The sequence below is a fragment of the Ornithodoros turicata genome, chromosome 4, assembly GCF_037126465.1.
Source record: "Ornithodoros turicata isolate Travis chromosome 4, ASM3712646v1, whole genome shotgun sequence".
In the NCBI taxonomy this organism is placed as follows: Eukaryota; Metazoa; Arthropoda; class Arachnida; order Ixodida; family Argasidae; genus Ornithodoros; species Ornithodoros turicata.
This window is the reverse complement of record NC_088204.1, coordinates 29022808-29042826: the sequence shown is the minus strand read 5'-3', so window position 1 is coordinate 29042826 and position 20019 is coordinate 29022808. Positions and strand designations below refer to the sequence as shown.

At 44.4% G+C, this 20019-nt stretch overlaps 1 protein-coding gene across 1 annotated transcript in view; it reads right to left on the bottom strand.

Moving 5' to 3' along the window:
• The window catches only part of LOC135392893 (uncharacterized), a 46648-nt gene extending 29192 nt beyond the window's left edge, over positions 1 to 17456 (bottom strand). The window contains exons 1-2 of the mRNA XM_064623559.1: positions 17362 to 17456; positions 16537 to 16680 (exon numbers count right to left, since the gene is read on the bottom strand). The gene's annotated coding sequence lies outside the window, so the exon portion shown is untranslated. The remainder of the gene's footprint in view (positions 1 to 16536; positions 16681 to 17361) is intronic.
• Positions 17457 to 20019: the final 2563 nt, after the last annotated feature.

Genomic DNA, 20019 nt, shown 5'->3' with positions numbered 1-20019 from the left:
TCACAACATTAATTCGGGAGCATTTAACTCGTGTCCACACCACCCTGCATGTTTCAGGATACTAGTGGTTATAAAAAAATAAAAAATAGATAGAAATAGAGTGGAGTGAAGCAGTTTAGTTGAAGAGTCAACAACGCTATCTTGAAGAAGGCGTCCTGAACGGCCGCTGACCATCGCTGGGGTGATGGACCACAGAGGCAGGTGACTACATAGTTGCAAAACATCACACCAGGTGGCTCCACCATCCTTCTTGTGGCCACCAGTTCTGCACATCCTGGGACATCAGGTGTGATGTCGTCATGGCATGTCTGGGCAGGTTAGGACAGCTCTGGACAAGCAAGGGGAGAAACACTCATAATCTAACAGAGGAATGGAAACTGCTGTGAAAGCAAGAGTTCAATATAGTAACAAGGGACACCATCAATAGCCAACAACAAAAAGGACTAAACGCACAACAAATCGGCACAACAGCAGTCACGAGGTGCCCAAAACCATGCGTCCGCTCCATCCGACAGCCAGGCAGAGATCTGAATCGTGATGCTTTTTTTCTCCTCTATAAAGTCATGCATCTGCACGACCCTAGCACTTACTTTATGAATTAATTTAATGACAAAATTATTAAGGATCATGGCAGCACTACTCTCGTTCCCGAGTCCAAGGCAGCTTTTGTGGAAGACAGAAAATGGCAGGGATGCCTGGACATGAACAACAACAACAGTGCACGACATGCAGGGACACGTCACTGGTAATCGCAAAACAAGGCGGGGACAAAGTTATCACATCTGAAAGAATTAGTTACACAACAAATCAACCAACTGTCAGTAGTATAGATTCGTGCCCCACACGATCCACTTTTTCTAATCCAGTCTAGGACTTTCTAATCCAATGCCAGCCAATTCTAATCTAGGTCAAGCCACTTCTAATTTCTCGGGTTGGTGGTCCCACTTTGATTGACAGTCCCCCTTTTTGGCTCTGCTTCTTAACGCTAATTGGTTCAAGGTGTCATTGATAACCCCACCTTGATCGACGGGGCGCCCTTTTTGGCTCTGCCCCTTCATGGTGATCCATCCAATGCCTACTTGATTGGCTACCTTTCATTGCCACAACATCTGCTCACTCGCTCATAGACACCAAAATGGTCTATCCTATTCATTTCTAAGGTTGCTCATAGGCTCCCAAATCGCTCACCTGCCCATTGGTCTGGGGGTGGTTACTTCTATTCATTTCTAAGCCTAGTGATTGGCTCAGGATCCTATTGGCTACCTCTCATACATGCTGATAGACTCATTGGTCATTCCTACTCACTGGTTACTCGCTCATACGCTTTAAACTGCTTATTGGTTCATAATTTCAACTGGTAACCATTCGTTGGTCAATTCCAATAATTTCTGGGGTAGTTCACAGCCCCCCAAGCTGCTTATTCATCCAGGATGCCTTCTCGTTAGGCCTGGATGACTCCCCGCAATGGTTGAGACACAGACAAACACGGGAAATTGTTTTCAACGTTTATTAAGCTCATCATGGCAGTCTGAGATATTGTAGTTCCCTCTGAAGGGACACTTCCAGGCACACTGGACAGTTCCACTCGCATCCATGGCATTTTTCGCATAAGAACCATGTGGATCACCCAGGCATTTGCAGTTCTCCGTCCACGACCCAGTCCCAGACAGCACGATAGAACAGAATGTGATAGAAGTATTAGTTCTCCTGAACATCTTCTGAAGCAAAAAAGAACATTATGCACTTCACTATTTACATCACCCGTTTGAATTTACCATATTCACAGCTTCCATAAGGATAGGAGTCGATGTCATTGCAGAGGCATCTCTTGTCATCGTATGCCATCAGACTTCTTTTGACATTCCTGATGGTGTACATACACTGCCTCTTTCGTACAATTGATACTTGTTCATTCGATACACTCATATGATTGAACAAGGTATCGCAGCACGTCTCATGGAGGAGGTGCTTTCGTACAATATTCTTTTTGACCCCTTTAGCTCTTTCAATTTGCCTTCCTCCAGCTAATTTGATGGAGTACACTTTAGCTTTCAAACAGACTACTTTCTCAATAGGTACGCTACCAGTTTCGCTTTTGAATGCCCCAAGTCTTCCATGATTCTTTTCACTGTACAGTGGATGATCCCGATCGAAGGAAGACAAATCTAAGTGGTCGTCAGCGATGGCTCGTAACTGATATTCGTAGACCTTGCAGGATAGGCCGAGGATCAGAAAATCCGTGTTAAAGTAACAGGTAATCACTGGACAAGTGAGCTTACTCAGCAGGGTTTCATAGTAGAATGAGTACATGGTTAATTTACTGAGTTCTAAAATTGTAAACCCAATCTGGAGCGGGAAATCGCATCACACTTTTCTTTTGCGCATTTCGTACATGACACAATCCAGGGACAAAATTTTCATTCTCACGGATTCGCCTCGACTCCCGAGGCGACTCGCCGTCTCCTCATCGAAGGCTACTCAAATATCCCGCATGTTAAATTTATTTAAAAGTGTTCTCCCAAAGACTGCATTATTTTGAGAGTTTGTAGAAGTTTTTTTTTTTTAATGTCGTGCCCGAGGCAACGCGTATGGCAACATTGTCCTCGATGTAGGGACGCAGGAATGGTGCCTGGCGAATTTTTAGAATTCGGGGAATTTTCGTCACCCTCATGCCCAATCTACAATAGAGTGTGAGCAGAGCATAATGAAGAACATACTCGACTTTGTCCTTGCACGTAAGCAACAGCTTTTTGCTGTTAGCAGGTTGATAATTAATTCTTTGAGAAGACCTCGCTGGAATGGCGAGAGCCATTCCTTTGGGACTACTGCCTTCTCGGGAGCCAGGGGGAAGTACCTCATTAGAGCGTGGATAGATTTTGGATACTCCAAGTCACATACGTACATGTACCCCACGTCTGAATCTATGGGGTGACGCATAAAATCCACAGAGCTAAAATCCTAGACCCATTCGAAATCACCGACATGGAGGTGCTTTATCATACTAAATCCGTAAAGATTGTTGCAATCTATGTATGATATGTACACCTGCTCTTTATCGGGATCATAGCCACTACAGAGAGGGTTGTTAGCCCGCAAATGACGCCTGCTCGCCTGACAGAGCCCACCTCTAACGCATGATTTGATGGTTCTGCACATGTCCTCGTCGATGATTAACTCCCATTTTGCCTGTGTGTAATTTAGAGCGCATTGCCACCAATAGGATGCCAGAGAAACACAATGAAGCAATTCCAATCTGCGCGCGCTGTAGCACAGACGTCAGAAGTGCTGCATCACGTCCGCTTAGCATTTAGCATGCTCAGCATTGCTCAGCATTCAGCACCATTGCAGAGGGGGAAGTGTTCAGGGCGATCATCTCATCCCGCATTTCCATCAATGCTTTCACGCACTGCCTCGCAGCTTGTTCCCCATGGTGCATCCTGATTCACACCCTTGAGTGGTGGGCAACACCCTTGAATGGTGGGCAACACCCTTGAGTCTTGGGTACACATGAGCACGGCACAAAAGCTAGAGGTGATATGACGCTGCATGCCATAACCGCTGTGCGCAAGTACGCTCTCCGTATCCAGCGCGACAACATAGTTGTACTGCTACATGTACTGTATTTTAGTAAATTCTAAATTTTCTCCAGGTTCACAAAATTCTAATAGGATTTCGTTCACGTCCGCACAAAGGCGTAGATGTTTTGCCATGCTTTTTTTCCTTCTTAAAGAGTGAGTGCAACGTTCGCATACGAAACGCGTGTTCTTTCTCGTCAACAAACGCTCGAGGGACTTAATTCTGAAAAAAGCTCATCAAGCTCCAATAAGTGAATTTTCTTTTCGCTTTCTAGTTTGGGGGGTCGTGACACATGCACTCCCTGATCGATGTACGCATACACGTACACGGATATCCTATTTTTCTCCTTGAACTCGTCCAGATCAGCAAATGAAACAGGGAAGTGACTAGGCCACCAGTACTCTGTTGCATCATTTTCATATTTTTTCCATCAGTTCTTTTCCTGCGGGTGCAAGAGGGCGAGCGTATTGTATTTAAAGCACTCGCCATCCTTACACTCTGGTAAAGCGGCATTCGTTAGGACATTCCTATGGCTAGCCAAATTAGTGAGAAGTACCCCATTGCACCCGAATCTTTTAGTTTTCACAGCGGAAATACATATTTGAACTTTTTGGACGTCAGTGGATACAAACCCACTACCCTCGCGCTGGTAATTTTCAATGCGCCCGGTGGACTCCTGAATCACGTCCATCAAAGTATTTGCGACAGCTCCGTCGCTGTGGACTGTGGACTAAATGCAAAATCTAAAGGGTATTCTTTGCGCTCGCAAAATAGCAATTATATTGTGGAGGTGGTTCATTAAATATTGTCACAAGTCCTCTACTCCTTGATCGTGAACAGATGCCAATACCACAAACGCTTTGACGATACCTCGAAATGCGCTATCAGTTTGAAAGAAAGGCAGGAAGGAAATGTCCACATAGGGATATGACCGCTCGACGTGAGCATGCAATGTGGCAGATGAAATGTCTGGAGAAGATGGTGAATTCTCTTTCAATGGCTCATCATCCCCGATATTATGAGGATCAAAAAAGCAGAACACGCATCTAGGCACTGAAAAAAAAAACATGAAACACTAACAAAACGTGCACCACAGAGTGTGGATGCAAAATACTTACTTTTGAAGCGAGCTCCGCACACTCCCGAAGCGATGCGAAGACTGCTGCCTCTTTACACATCCTCCCCACTTATATAGCGGCGACCTCTCTGCATGCCCCAACATGTACGGGTGCGAGGAGACGTCATAGCCTAAAAATAACTCGCTCTGCATGTTCAAGATCGCAGCTTGCCCTTGGCTTCACATAATGCTCCGTCCGCCTACATTACTGCCGCACCTGAGCGCAAGGTTCGCTCTCATCACATGTCATTCTGTTATGCAAGTCCATGAGCAAGCACACAACCATCCCTTTTTGTTCACAGTGGCTGTGGTATTTCAATAATATTACTTAAATGAAACAAATTGCAGTGAAATGCAGATTCGTCTCAGACAGGAATTTCTACCCTCAGCGTTAAACCCTCAGATACCAGCTTTTCTGCTCGAATAGCAAAATAGAAATGACTTCAAAAATTACACACATGCTAACAAACTACCATCAACTGCTATCAGATAATTCTTGCATAATGCTATATACACAGCCACATTGTTCCCGCATAAAGAACGCTATGGATAAGGGCACACAAATTCCTTTAAACGAGCAAGGAAAAGGCTTAAGACCTCAAGAACAATCACACAGTCGCCACACATCGCTACGCGGCTAACATAAGATGACAACAACACCATACTAGCGGCGGGTAAAATTTGCAAGGCACTGCTAAACAAATCTAGACATGCCACAGCGCATGCAAAACATGTATTCGATATCCCCAGTTGACGGCGCAACTCAGAAATAAAGCACATACACACGCGCGCACACACACACACAGACAGCAGCTCGGGAATGCATAAGGAGACGTGCTTTATAAGAATCTCTACTCCTGGCTCAGACTCCAACATTTCCACTCAAATACCCATAACTGCAAGATGAAGACTGCTTACTTCATCAACATATCGAGCACCCAACAAAATCAAACAAACAAACAAACAAACCCACTCTCCGTGACAGAACACTATTCCGCTTTACCGAGAGGTTTTCTTCTGCTTTAGCGGTGAAAGAAGAAAAGAGCCATGAAAAATTACATGCACTTTTACTTGAATAGCTATAACTGCAAAAAACAAAAAACAAACCAAGCACATGCTAATAAACTGAGAAAAAGGCACTCATTTCTGCTATCAGATAATTATTACATATGGCTACATACAGAGCCGCATTGCCATTGCGTAAAGAAAGCACAGGACAAGGGTACACAAATCGAATTGGGAAAATTACTTCTATTCGCGCAGCATAATACGATATGCGCTTTTTTTTTACGGGCGAAAATTGCAATGAAAAGGCACTGCTATGCAAGTGCAACAACCCTTATTTTTAAACCAACATTTCATGCAATACCACATAAATTTATCACTCGAGTCATACGAAAAGGCGTACACAATGTACTTACTGGTTAAGTGGGGTCACAGCTGCACAAACACAACATTCGCTAACGTTTTTCACACACACAACACAGACACAACGAGCGACATTGAAAAATAAGAAATTACACGCACTTCTGCTCGAATAGCAAAGTGTCAAGCATGACAAAACACATTTTCTACGACCAGAAAATTATTAAACAGAATAATACAATATTCGCTGAAATTAAGCTGGTGTGGCAAACACACAAGATGAGGAACACACCCATTCACATCTGCTTTCTGTATTTGTTATACAGGTGTGAGCGATTCGATAAGAATAAAGCACGCTGCTTGGAGAACGCATATATCGTGTGTAGCTCAGTGTACTCTATTGAAAATGCTATAAACCTTATTTTTCAAACCAAAATTTCTCACAGTAGACATAATATGTGGTAATATCGACAATATCACTAAAAGTCAAAACACAAGGAACTTACTTGTCAAGTGGGCAATGCACACTCACACATTTTTTGTTCCTTACAACGAGCAAAAACCCAAAGTCTATTCACAGCCACATAAATTCATATTATTTTTCTCGTCAATAATTATCCAACCATCGTCAAGACGGGGAACGCACATATGCGAATGCGAAACAATAGGCCTTCCCGCCGGATGTAATATGATATCGCCAGTCGACTGTCCAAAGGAAAAAAGAAACACTGTATTGTCAGGAATGCATGTTGCCTTTACATAAAAAAAAACAGCATGCACCAATTATAATGCAGAAGGGGATTCATTTCTTTGTACTTTTGTTTGCTTGCTTTAAAATAATTCACAAGAAATACTACAGAGTGTAAAAGGAGAACAGCATTTGCTACACGCTGTAGCTCTCATCATTTTTAAATCAAACCAGTTTTTATATGTGCATACGTGCAGATATACGTGCATATGTGCACACTTCCATTCACTAAATAGGGGAGTCACTAATGAGTCATATAAGATAAAATCTCATTCCGTCATCATTGATTGCAAACTTCACGCAAGAATAAGTAACTGATGCGCGTTGTATTCTTCTTATAAGAAACACCAAATAATCTCAATCTCGTCGTGTTAAACACCAACAACAACGAAGGCTAGGCAATTTTGTATTTATTTTTGTCGTTTCCAGCAGCTCATTGCTTTGTACCAGTCATCAAAAATTAAAAATTGCTGATCTCCTGCTGTTAAAGTGATAAAACAATGCCCTCGAAACGCGTCCCCACGTGAGCCGCATCGGCCCCGTTCACGCGGTTAGGACACGCTTGACGCAATAACGCGCGCTCCGTTATCGATTCCCTGTGCGGGCACACTATTTTAACAGCAGCAGATCAGAAATTTTTAATTTTTAATGACTTGAACAAAGTAATGACCTGCTGGAAACGACAGAAATAAATACAAAATTGCCTAGCCTTCGTTGCTGTTGGTGTTTAACACGACGAGATTGAGATTATTTGGTGTTTTTTATAAGAAATATATGACGCGCCACTGTTGCTTATTCTTGCGTGAAGTTTGCAATCAATGATGATGGAACGATATTTTATCTTATTTGAATCATTAGTGACTCCCCTCTTTAGTGAATGGTAATGTGCTTATGAACATATGAAAACTGGTTTGGTTTAAAAATGATAAGAGCTACAGCGTGTATTGAATGCCGTTCTCCTTTTACACTCTGTAGTATATCTTGTGAATTATTATAATGCAAGCAAACAAAAGTACAAAGAAATGAATCCCCTTCTGTATTATAATTGGTGCACGCTGTTTTTCTTCTTGGATGTATAGGCAACATGCATTCCTGACATGCTGTGTTTCTTTTTTGCTTTGGGACGGTCGACTGGCGATATTGTATTACATCCGTCGGGAAGGCCTATTTTTTCGCATTCGTATATGTGCGTTCCCTGTTTTGACGATGGTTGGATAATTATTGACGAGAGAAATAATATGAATTTATGTGGCTGGGTGAATAGACTTTAGGTTTTGCTCGTTGTGAGGCACTAAAAATGTGTGAGTGTGCGTGCCCGTTTGTGCAGCTAGGACCCCACTTGACAAGTAAGTTCATTATGTTTGACTTCAGTGATATTGCCGATATTGCAGTATATTACGCCGACTTTGATAATTTTTTGTTTGAAAAATAAGGTTTATCGCATTTTCAATAGAGTAGACTGAGCTACACACGATATATGCTTTCTCCAAGCAGCGTGCTTTATTCTTATCGAGTCGCTCACGCCTCTATAACAAATTCAGAAAGCAGATGTGAATGGATGTGTTCCTCAGGTTGTGTGTTTGCCACACAAGCCTAATTTCAGCGAATATTGTATTATTCTGTTTAGTAATTTTCTGGTGGTAGAAAATGTGTTTTGTCATTCTTGCCCAGGCAAAAATCTGGAGTGGGACCACTTCGAAGTGGATTATTGGACAGGAACCACTTGGAATGTGGAACCATTCACTGGCTGGGACCAGTTAAAAGTGGAACCAGTTAAAAGTGGAACCAGTTTCATGGTGGTGCCACTTGAAGTGGAACCAATAGAATTTATCCAGTAGTCTCCTCTGCTAACTAGTTTCGGATCCGACCACTTAGCAGATGGGACCACTGAATGCATAACCGAAAGTAATCCTAGAAAAGCACATACTGTTCAAGTAAATATTGTTTATTCTGCTATGAGCATACACTAAGAATAAAGGAATAATCTATACATCTCTCACGTACTAAGTCGCACAGTGGTAATCACTCACTGCGTCTAGACGATGCATGTGCTTGTGTTGAATTTGTGTTGCACTCACGAACAACAGGGAGCATGGCGTTTTGGTGACCACCTCACACGTGTATTTTCTCAGAGAAGATGACACCTCCGTCCATGCATGTCGCGACATGTACCCTTTTCCTCTTCACCAAACGATCCTAATCTTTATACTCGTCTTAACCATGTTTCTCAGGTTCCTCTAGCTCCTGAAATAAAACATATGATCAGTATAGTAATCGAAGCACCACGGTAAGCACTTATACCTCTTAACATCGGAACAAGCATTCTGTGCAGTCCGTTTGGCGTTCCATCGTCTGGTTCTTCTGCGGACGCCGTGTCTTCCTAGCGTCGAAACTTCTCCGAGATATCGCCAATATGTTTCACATGACTCATTGTCATCACGTTGTCTTAGAAAACGCACTAAAACACGTAAATAGTGCACAGGAGATGCCCGATCTCTGCCACAGCAACCGAAGAGAAAAAATACCTCGCAACGACGCGTCCAAGTTCCAACTGACGCCTGACGCTCTCTCTGCTCCCTCTCGCCTCTCGCCCTCCCACGGCCCGCCGTTCGAATTTGAATTGAAAGCCTCCCGCCCCACCGGGGCGCCCTCATAATTATTGCATCTGCTTTGGGTCAGCCCGCGCAATTACCTCTTTGTTTTTAGTTCTTCTAATTATTTGGCGGAGTGTGTCATCTTCTGATTGTGTCTTTTGGCATTTTGCTGGTACCTTTTATGACATTTGCCTTTAGATGAGAATATGAGCACGAATCGAAGTTACAGCGTATATTTTATCGAAGACGTAGACGGATAAAAAACAATAAATTTAGATCATACGTGTGTTAAAATACATCAAAATAATGGCTAAAAAAACCAGAAGGGTATATGGCAAGAGTGGACTCTTCTTCCCCTAACGGATCTCAAAGGGGGAAGCTGCCCAGCTTGTAATCTCAAGTGGTTCAATTGACCACTGTGGGAACAAAATGGTACCTGTGAGGCTCCCACTGTAAGTTCTGGAACCATTTGAGACCTGAGTGGTACCAGTGATTTCACCAATGTGGAACCAGCCACCCCACTTGCGAATCCAGCTGGGACCATCAAGATTCAACTGGAACCATTCCGGGACCATCCACATTCAACTGGAACCAGTCCAGATTTTTGCCTGAATGACACTTTGCTATTCGAGCAGAAATGCGTTTAGTTTGTTATTTTTCACTGTCGCTCGATGTGTCTGTGTTGTGTGTGTGAAAAAGTTAGTGAGTGTTGTGTTTGTGCAGCTGTGACCCCACTTAACCCGTAAGTACATTGTGTATGCCTTTTCGTGTGCACGAGTGATACATTTATGTGGTATTGCATGAAATGTATTGTTGCCCTTGCATAGCAGTGCCTTCTTATTGCAATTTTCGCCCGTAAAAAAATTCAGCGTATATCGTATTATGCCGCGCGAGTAGATGTGATTTTCCCAATTGGATTTGTGTGCCCTTGTCCTGTGCTTTCTTTACGCAATGGCAATGCGGCTGTCTATGTAGCTCTATGCCATAATTATCTGATAGCAGAAATGAGCGCCTTTTTCTCAGTTTATTAGCATGTGCTTCGTTTTTTTTTTCTTGCAGTTATAGCTATTCAAGCAAAAGTGCGCGTAATTTTTCACGGCTCTTTTCTTCTTTCACTGCTAAAGCAGAGGAAAACCGCTTGGTAAAGTGTTCTATCACGGAAAGTGGGTTTGTTTCTTTGTTAGATATTGTTGGGTGCTCGATATGTTGATGAACTAAGCAGTGATTAATCTTGCAGTTATGGATATTTGAGTGGAAATGTTGGTGTCGTAGCCAGGAGTAGAGATTCCTATAAAGCACGTCTCCTTTGCATTCCTGCTGTCTGTGTGTTTTTTCTGTGTCTTTTTCTCAGTTTATTAGCATGTGCTTCGTTTTTTTTTTCTTGCAGTTATAGCTATTCAAGCAAAAGTGCGCGTAATTTTTCACGGCTCTTTTCTTCTTTCACTGCTAAAGCAGAGGAAAACCGCTTGGTAAAGTGTTCTATCACGGAAAGTGGGTTTGTTTCTTTGTTAGATATTGTTGGCTGCTCGATATGTTGATGAAGTAAGCAGTGATTAATCTTGCAGTTATGGGTATTTGAGTGGAAATGTTGGTGTCGTAGCCAGGAGTAGAGATTCCTATAAAGCACGTCTCCTTTGCATTCCTGCTGTCTGTGTGTGTGTGCACGTGTGTATGTGATTTTTTTCTGATTTGTGTCGTCAACTTGGGATATCCATTACATGTTTTGTATGCGCTGTGGCATGTCTAGATTTGTTTAGCAGTGCCTTGCAAATTTTACCCTCAGCTAGTACGTTGTTTTTGTCATCTTATGTTAGCCGCGTAGCGATGTGCGGTGACTCTGCGATTATTCCTGAGGTCCTTTTCCCGGCACGCTTAAAGGAATTTGTGTGCCCTTGTCCTGTGCGTTCTTTACGCAGGGACAATGCGGGTGTGTATGTAGCATTATGCAAGAATTATCTGATAGCAGTTGATGGTAGTTTGTTAACATATGTTTAATTTTTGAATTCATAGCTATTTTGCTATTCGAGCAGAAATGCTGGTATCTGAGGGTATAACGCTGAGGGTAGAAATTACTGTCTGAGATGAATGTGCACTTCACTGCAATTTGTTTCATTTAAGTAATATTATTGAAATTCGACAGCCACTGTGAACAAAAAGGGATGGTTGGACAGCCGACAAGGGTCCGAGCATCCGCAGCCTAAAGTGAACATCCATTGAACGGCCCCTGGACGCGTTAGTTGGGATGCTCCGATGAGTATACAGCAACAGACGTCCCACATATATCACCCTGTGGACATCGTGCGCACCCAATCCGCACAGTGTCCACAAAGAGCCGTTTGAGCACCCCTTTTCGCTCTTCGCCCTCCGCCTCGTTCTTGTGTCTGACTGCGTCGCCGCCAAAGGAGAAATCTGCGCAGAAGGCTTGTTTTTCACAACGTGCAAAAGAGAGAGTCACGTGATGCCATAGTCCATTGTGCGGATAATTTCAAACGCCACTGGAGGAACATGAAGGCGTCTGCAATGGCTTGAAGTAATACGGTAATTTTCAACGCGAACAGCACCATTACAGCTTGAATTTTGTGAAGAGTTAGGTGCATATGCCTTGTAGGTAACGTATCTCCATTGGGGGCCACTATCTATGACTGAAATACATGTAAACGGCCGTGGTGCCTTTGTTGGTTAGCGCTCGCGTTTTAGAATCCTTTGTTCTTCAAGTCGCTTTACCCCGCTGGCTAGTGACAAAAAAATGCAATCGATCCTAGCTGAGCTTGTAATATAGGCATATTAGCACTTGTGTGCTACTTTTATTTTGTGGTCCACTCACTGTGTTCTTGATGTTCTTTCAGGCATAAATGGCTATACCGCTCAGCATCGGCCATTCATTGCTGTGTGCGTTTCAGCGTCTACCAGAGTGTGGGATGTTTTCTCTATGAGCAGCCTTGGAATTATTTACTGCCTTATGCGTTACAGGTAAGAATGCTAGGTAAACGGGAGGTATGGCCAAACGCTGGTATCCGTATGTGCCATAGGCAGAGACAGATGATGCCTGTTTTGTGTATGTCGTCTTTATCAGTGTGCCTCAGCGGCAGGACTTGGCCAGTGAGTTCCAGAGGCCGGAAGACACAGAATGGAATAATATAAACAGTCTGGTAGCCATTCATAACGCGTGAAGGAGCGTGAGGATACAGTTGCGTCGATTCCATACAAGATGCCAACTAATTATACGGCGAGTAACATGGATGTTTTTTTTTCTTATTTACATAACGTGGCGATATTGTGATCACGATCTGTATGAACCGGAATGATCTGGGTATGGCACCTTGTCACGTTCTTTCATTATATGTACCGCTTGTGTGTCAGCAGGCACGTACGAATGCACATGTAATTAAAGTCCACTTAGAAATAAAGTATTTTGGGTGATCACTTGCGTCCTTGTGTTTATCTCATGATTGAAATTACGATATTTTCATAGGCGCGCGATACCTATGGGGCCGGAATAGAGATCCTCCACAGGTCCCTCGAAGATCCGCACCGGCGGTCCTACGACATCCATTTCGCATAATTTTCTCTTGTACGGGCGTAGTTAAAACGTAGCCGGGAGCAAATGTGTACGTTCGTGAGACGTACCCAGCATCCACAGCCCGACGTTCGCTGGATGTTGATGGGCGGTTAATGGTTCTGTGGGTTGTTTGCCACAGTACCACAAATAGGAACACAAATGCTAATATTCCTATGTTACAAGCTCAGCTAGGATAGATAGATTTTTTTTCACTAGACAGTGGGCTAATGCGACTTGAAGAACAAAGGAGTCTAAAACGCGAGCGCTAACAAACAAAGGCACCACGGCCGTTTACGTGTATCGGTCATAGATAGTGGCCGCCGATGAAGAATCCGTTGGCTACAAGGCATATTCACCTAACTCTTCACAAAATTCAAGCTGTACTGGTGGTGTTTGCGTTAAAAATTACCATATTACTCCAAGCCATTGCAAGCCGACACATTTCTCCAGCCTCTCCAGCGGCGTTTGAAATCATCCACACAACGGGCTATGGCATCACCTGACTCTCTCTTCTGCGCGTTGCGAAAAAACAAACCTTCTGCGCAGATTTCTCATTTGGCGGCGACGCAGTCAGACGGCAGAGCGGGAGAGAAGAAGGAGGCGAAGGGTGAAGAGCGAAAAGGGGTGTTCAAACAGCTCTTTGTAGACACAGTGCGGATGGGGTGCGCATGTTGTCTACAGGGTGATATATGTGGGACGTCTGCTGCGTATACTCGTTGGAGCATCCCAACTAACACGTCCAAGAGGCGTTCAATGAATGTTCACGTTAGGCTGCAGATGCTCGGACCCTTGTCAGATATCCAGGGGCGGTTACTGGTTCTGTGGGTGGTTGGGGCACTTAGAATGATCACAGTTTTTAGTACCATGCAGAGGAAGATAGTGTAGAGTACCCTCACATTTTGTACTACTTTTTCTGAATTAGTTGTAATTATGCTGCAGCTACATAGGCAGCAGTTAAAATGCTACTCATAATTGCCAAAACTTCATGCTAGTACCCAATCCTTTTTACAAACTTTGGTTGATGAAATAAATGTTTCGGTGACTTCTGTATACCCGGTTTCACCAACTCTGAATAACTGAACCAAGATAAAAGGTTGTGAATTCTTGAGCTTAGCACAAACTTTTTTTCATTGGTGATGTAGTGAATCTTTCAGTAATAATAACTCCTTTAGTGAAGCAGAGAGTTTTATGACCGTTCATCTTAGTTCAGATGCTGAAAAGGTTGGTGAAACTGGGTCATAATGTAGCCTTTGAGTTCATGGTGCTGTGCAATGGTTTTTCAAGGAATTCAAACTACAAAAAATGCTAATAATAAAAAATTCTTGGCTTAACTCTTTATACTTAGCTACATACATGTCCCGGACAGCATGTAAGAAACTCAACAAAATAAAAATGTCATCATGACGTTGGTAGACAGACTGAAACCGAACAAATCGGAAGGGGAGGGAGATCTATTGTCATGAAATTAATTCGAAACGTAACCGCTAGGGGGGCAGATGCATGACTTTATAGAGGAGAAAAAGCATTAAGATTCAGTTCTGCACTTGACTGTCTGACGGAACGGACGCGTCATTCTACGCTCCTCGTGACTGCTGTTGTGGTGAACAGTGGGCTGATTTGTTGTGTGACTAATTCTTTCAGATGTGATAACTTTGTCCCCACTTTGTTTGCAACTAGCAGTGACGTGCCCGTGCATGTCGGGTGCTGGTTGTTTTGTTCCTATCTGGGCATCCCTACCATTTTCTGTCTTCCCCAAAAGCTGCCTTGGTATCGGAAACTAGAGTAGCACTGGCATGACCCTTAATAATTTTGTCATGAAATTAATTCATAAAGTAAGCGCTAGGGGGTGCAGATGCATGATGTTATAGAGGAGAAAAAACAATACGATTCAGTTCTGCAACTGGCTGTCGCATGGAACAGACTGCTGTTTGCATATGCTCCTCGTGACTGCTGTTGTGGTGAACAGTGGGCTGATTTGTTGTGTGACTAATTCTTTCAGACGTGATAACTTTGTCCCCACTTTGTTTGCAACTAGCAGTGACGTGCCCGTGCATGTCGGGTGCTGGTTGTTGTTGTTCCTATCTGGGCATCCCTGCCATTTTCTGTCTTCCCAGAAAGCTGCCTTGGTCTCGGGAATGAGAGTAGCGCTGCCATGAGCCTTAATAATCTTGTCATGAAATTAATTCATAAAGTAAACACTGGGGTTGCAGAAGCATTACTTTATAGAGGAGACAAATCATTATGACTCAGTTCTGTGCCTCACTGTCAGATGCAGTGGACGCGTGGTTCTGTGTACATCGTGACTGCTGTTGTGCTGATTTGTTGTGTGCCTAGTGCTTTTTGTTATTGGCTATTGATGGTATCCCTTGTTAGCATATTGAACTCCTGCTTTCACAGCAGTTTGCATTCCTCTGTCTCGATTATGAGTCTTTTTCTCCTTGCTTGTCCAGAGTTATTGTCCTAACCTGCGCAGATAATGCCATGATGATGTCACACCTGATATCTCAGGATGTCCAGAACTGGTGGTCACAAGAAGGACAGGCGCATCACCTGGTGTGATGCTTTACAACTATGTAGTCACCTGCCTCTGTGCTCCATCGCCCCAGCGATGGTCAGCAGCCGTTCTGGACCTCTTTCTTCAAGATGGCGTTGTTGATCTTCAACTAAACTGCTTCTTTCCACTCTGTTTCTATCTATTTTTATATTTTATGACCACGAGTACCTGGAAAGATGCAGGGTGGTGTGGATACGAGTAAGATGCTCCCCAATTAGTGTGGTGACGGAGGGAGGGAGGAGGAGGAGGAGTGTCGTTGGGAGGAACCCGAGAGGTCTGCCTGCCTGATTAGGCGGCATGTTTCTCGGGAAGGGAAAGGTGGTGGAAAGGAGGAGAGGAAAGGGTGAAGTGGAAGACCGAGCGGAATCCGCTCGGGGGGAGGATAGCTGCGTCCATGGGCCGACTTCAGGGGAACTGTGCCGGCATACGCCTATTACACATCTGAGGGAAACCCAGGAAAAACCCCAGACGGCACAGCCGGCCCGCGGATTCGAACCGCGGACCTCCCAGTCTCCAAGGGCACGCGTTACTGCTGCGCCACCGGAGCTGGTAGTGTGGTGACATCCTGGATGGTCCCAACTATTGTGGGGAGTCCTAATTCGCTCTCATTGCTAGTTTAATGACGTCCACACTTGTGTGTTTCCGGATAGTCGTGGTCAGTGCCTACTACTGACAAAGCAGGATGAAGTAACTGGCCACGTAAATATAAATAGAGTCACTGCTGCAGAATGTTAGGTAGTAGTTGTAATGGTGTGTCCCATCCGTATTTGTTTGCATGAATTCGCTTGGTGTAGTTGAGATAAGTAATTTTCGTTAAAAGGTCCCCTTCTGACCACGGTCCCCTTCCCCTTCTTTGTGGCATCGTGTACATCGTACGTTAGAGCCACGAGAACGCTGTCAATGTTCATTTACAGGAAATGACTGAAGGCCAACAATTTGAACACTAGTCCATGCCTATGTCGCATTGGGTCACGCTTCTAGGGTTCCTTTCTCGCGCACAGTAGAAATGAGGTCGGAACATACGTGTCACTCTTGTAACTCCTGGTGTTGTCCCATCTCCTGATGATGCCTCTCCACCTCCAGAGGACGGTGTCAACTGAGGGATGTTTCCAGCGGGCGCCGTGGGATAGTAAGCTTCGGACTCCGTGCCGTCATCTCCCGTATGTTCTATTAGAATGCATCACCGGAAAGAGGCACGTATGAGCCGTCGAGAGGGCACAGAGGTAGGTAGGAAGAAAACAGAGGAAAATGGGGGGCAACTACAGTACAGTTCCTAGTTCCCATGATCGCACTTGCTCCCTGTTCTAATCCTCTAACGCTGATATATTTGCTTCCCAATACCGGCAAATAGTCTTATAACTTTAGAAAAACCTCCGTGCATTTAGTCACCAAAGGAGCACAACAAAATCATCAAAGGCCTATATGGAGTAACACAAAACGTAGCTCTTGCACATAGTTGGACGGGCGCTATCTGCGATTGTCGGAATCGATGCAGGGTTCAAGGATGCGAGCGGAGGTGTGTAGATTACAAAAAATGGCGCTGTAGTTTTATAGTTCTGGAATTAATAAAGTAACAGGAAAGATTACTGGGACTACCTCTGTCCGCAAGTTATCTAAGACGGGGAAACTCGTACGCGATTTGCCGAAAAAAAATTGCAGATTTAGCACTATAGGTAGTTTCGGATTTAAATGACCAGCACAGTTGAGCCTTGCCGTGTGGATGGAACACGCTACATTGAAAAGTTTGCGCTTGTCCTTCAACCTTGCGCTTGCAATTCCTTTGCTTGCAACGAACGTAGGATGCTCGAAGTGAGCACTGCGAGAGCATTTTCCTGGGGAACGACGTACCGGCTTGCTTTGAGCTCAAAACAGTTGCCAGGGCGCCGAAGAACAGAAGCAGACAAGCGGCAAAACATATCGCCAGCAGCAGTTTACGCTTTCCTTTGTCCCTAGAACAAGCATGAGTTACCAACGATATCGACGATAAGGTCAATGCACTGCCAATGCTGCTATCCCGTTATCATGGAGTCGAGCACTGCGGTTAAGGTCACTAGGTTATATGCATTCCACGTTTTCTTTAGATAGAGCAGAAACGTTTTTGCCGTCTTCATGACGTCTGTTCATACCAGCACTCTGGTCGACATGCACGGGTATGGTACTCTACTGGCATTTGACGAGAGCGCAATGTCTGATCAAAGCACCCCAGACTGGCAATTAGAGGTGTGAGTTCAAATCTCGCTATACTGGCGCTCGCTGACTTTCCCTCGAACTACTGCCTTTCATAGCCTTGCTTGGACTGTGGACATGTTGTCCTAATTATTGTTCGTTCAGCCTGTCTACAATTTACGTCTCCCTACTCGACATGATCAATAAACGCTAGAATGACACGGACAGACAAGGGACAGGGAACGTTGTCTTCTGTGCGTTCTTGCATTTCTACATCATGTTACCAAATCAGCACGTTCTCCATCTTCTTCTACTCTACACCAATGTTTCTCAACCGGGGTTCTCCGAGCCTTGTCGCGAGTTTCTGCGATCAGGATACTGTTCAGCACCCGCGAGTGAGGGGGCTGACGCTCACAGGCGGCAGCTGTCATCGTCATAGTTAATTTCTCCGTGCCGCGCTTTTGCTTTTCTCTTGTGTTTTTCTTTACTGGACCTGGAGTAGCATGTCCGGCAGTGAACGGGCTCACACCTCTATTTTTTCTCCTATCATCATCATCATCACTTCGAAAGTCGGAGACACGCCTGTGTAACTTTGGAGATAGCTACTCTCCTCCCTATATGGACTTGGGATTTACAAACATTAGTGGCACAACGCGTTATCTGCGAGGGGGTACTGTGAAATAATTGAATGAATCCGGCGAAGTTCAAGGGACATCTTGCGACGAAGCAATATGTAGCTAAATTCATTGTTTTTACATAATTCAATATTCGGTCAAACAGATTGAATAATTTGCTATATATGTACTGCATAAAGTTGCCTTCTCTAACACTTCTATACAGTGGCACCAGTGTAGTAAGTTCCTAGAGGTTGTGCTGGCACAATCACGGGTGCACTCGAATCCCATAAGTTGGGAAACACTGTTCTACACTGTTAAAACACAACTTCATCGCGTCACACGCTCCCGCGCAACCGCCATTGCGAATGATCGATATCACTCTGTTCCCGGATTTTTGGAAATGAAAGAAGATGCGTATCTTGAACACATTTTGCACGTTAAAGGCACAGGCAGGTCGAGAGGCACACAACTTTGTTTGTTTTTGGTCGGTATGGAATGTTTCCCACAATTAATGCAACCGTAGCAAAATTGGGACGCCTGCAATAGCCCCCTGAACTTCCCGTGCGCGAAACACCCTCCTTCGCCTTCACGATAGACACGTGATGAGCCGCGCCACACACGTCACATAGAAGGGACGCTCCTCATTGGACCTGGGATAACATGATCGAGGTGAGCAACACAGCGCAGGCCGGAGCGTCTGCTACCGCTTCGGAAACGCCATGCGTTCTCAGGCTGCGTGAAGTCCGAAACGAAGGTTTTGAAGGCTGTCAACGACACGACCACACGACACGACACGACAACGACACGACTTTTTGGGACCGCTGACACCACGGGAAGAACGAGTGGTGTACTCTGTGTTGTACAGCGATAGCCCAGTGCTTCACGACAGGGTGCAGTCTCCCTGACCGTTCTCACCACACAGTTTGGCCAGCGGCTAACAGGTGGCACCACAATACCGCCGTTACCGCTTGCTTTCTGCTACTGTGAGTTCTGAGATTGCACAGAAGACAGGTATATTACTCTTGTGATTGCAACCTTATTTTGTCAGGCTGCATATATGCTTTCTCTTTTATAGATAACGTGATATAAATCATATAAAGAATAGAAGTCAACAAGAAACAGCACGCAATGTTCGTAGCAGACGGTTTGTCCTACCAACGGATGAGGGGGCTCCCTACCACAAACGTCATACTAGAGTGGGTGATTTGAGAGAGTGAGTGGGCGATTTTGCAAATTAATTGCGCCGCGGAGAAACAACTTTGGACAAAAATATTTTGTGGGAATGCTTTTCACGTACCGCTTTACAAGATAACAGCAGTTTTTGGCCTAGATACCCCTATAATGCGCCGTTAAAGATAGGCTCATCCTCCCATTCTCAACATGAGTAGACGGAATCATGGTGTTTGCGTGGGAACGTGCTATGCGGTGAAGTTTTTTTTTAAACTAACTACACTCTTAAAACATAACTTCATCACATTGCACGGTCTTGGCCAACTACCCCGAATGAGATCGTTCTGCCCCTTGATTAGATAAAAGCGGGAGGCGATCGCCTCCTTGTCACACTTATATAGTGATGTTAGCGGTTAGAGATGCTTTCCACAACGCAAGAGTGATAACGGTATCATTCTGTGCACCACATTAGTGGCAGCAACGGGCCAGGGTATCACCTTTAGCGATGAAACTTCCCACTCATCATCTTTTAAATAAAGTTGTTGTTGTTGTT